Source organism: Triticum urartu, chromosome 5 (genome assembly GCF_003073215.2).
Source record: "Triticum urartu cultivar G1812 chromosome 5, Tu2.1, whole genome shotgun sequence".
NCBI lineage: Eukaryota > Viridiplantae > Streptophyta > Magnoliopsida > Poales > Poaceae > Triticum > Triticum urartu.
Window position 1 is genome coordinate 17,672,936 of NC_053026.1, and position 1,643 is coordinate 17,674,578.

Sequence of the window (1,643 nt, forward strand, 5' to 3'; positions counted from 1 at the left end):
TTGTAACGTGACATATATTGTAACGTAGCATGTAGCTCCGGCTAGGTTGTTAGGATCGATATCTATCCTTCTGTATCCGCAGCCTTATCTCTCCCTCTCTTTCCTTGGTTCACAAGTTGTAATCCCAACCAATTGTATACGCTATATCCAGGGAGGTGCGCCCCTATTATATAAACACGCAGCGCGTCCCTCCAACGAGGCAAGACGCTTAAGCCAATCTTCACATGGTATCAGAGCCTACCTCTTCCTATACATCTAGCATCCATCGTTTTCAATCCACGAGCTCGCCATGTCTTCCTCCTCCACCAGCGCTCCTCTGGCCGGCCTCAATGGTCAGGTTACGGAGAAGCTCACCCGGACGAACTACGTCCTCTGGCGTGCGCAGGTCACGCCACAGCTGATCAGGGCTGGTGTCTTTGGCTATGCTGAAGAAACAGCCAAAGAACCAGAGAAGTTCATCACCACCAAGGACAAAGACGGCAAGAAATCAGCCTTGCCGAACCCCCTTCATCAAGTCTGGGTACGGGAAGATCAGCAGGTATTGGCATATTTGCTGGGTAATCTTTCCAGAGAAGTTCTTGTCCAGGTGACCAACATCCACAAGGCGCACAAGCTCTGGGCTGCGGTGGCGAACATGTTTTTGTCCCAGTCTAGATCGCGCGTGAACAACATCCGTGTCGCCCTCTCCAATGCAGAGAAGGGCACACAGATGGTGGGCGCCTACTTCGCCTATATGCATGGCCTCGCCGACGAGCTAGCAGCTGCCGGCAAGCCTCTAGATGAGGACGAACAGATCTCCTACATCATCGCCGGGCTGGGTATGGAGTACCAGCCACTGGTGTCGGCCCTCGACGCCCGCACTGACCCTGTCACGCTCGATCATCTGTTCGCTCAGATGAGCAACTTTGATCAGCGCGTGGCAATGTTCCAAGGCAGCAACGGTAGCGGCTTCAAGTCCTCCGCCAACGCCGTTGTTCGTGGTGGTCGTGGTGGCTCCCGCCACCGTGGTCCGCCGCACGGCAGGAGCAAAGGCAATGGTGGCGGCAACTACAGCAACAACAACGGTGGCGGTGCTCCTCACACCGGTGCTGGCAGACGACCCTCCTCCAACAACAACAGGGGCCGTCGTTCCTCCTCCAAGAATCACCCCGATGCTTTCCTCTGTCAGATATGCGGAAAGCTGGGCCACTCCGCCAAAGACTGCTGGTACAGGTTCGAGGAAGATGAAGGTGACTCCTCCCAGGACGAAAAAGTTGCTGGTGCTGCCGAAGCTTCATATGGTGTAGACACAAATTGGTACATGGATAGTGGTGCTACAAACCACATCACTGGTAAGTTGGAGAAAGTAACCATGCGGGAGAAATAGCATGGTCAAGATCAGATCCACACGGCCAGTGGAGCAGGTATGAGGATCAAACATGTTGGTCATTCAGTTGTTAAAACCCCTTATCGCCCAATTCATCTCAGAAAAATACTACATGTCCCTAGTGCATCTAAAAATCTTCTTTCTGTCCGTCGAATTGCTATTGACAATCATGTGTTTTCTCGAGTTTCACCCCTTCTTCTTTTTGATCAAGGATCAGACAATGAAGAAGGTTCTCTACCGAGGTAGATGCGTTCGAGGGCTTTACCCGTTGATTCCG

The 1,643-nt window shown here is 52.5% G+C and overlaps 1 pseudogene; it reads left to right on the forward strand.

Moving 5' to 3' along the window:
* The first annotated feature begins 772 nt into the window (after positions 1-772).
* Positions 773-911, forward strand: LOC125511836 (annotated as a pseudogene).
* Positions 912-1,643: the final 732 nt, after the last annotated feature.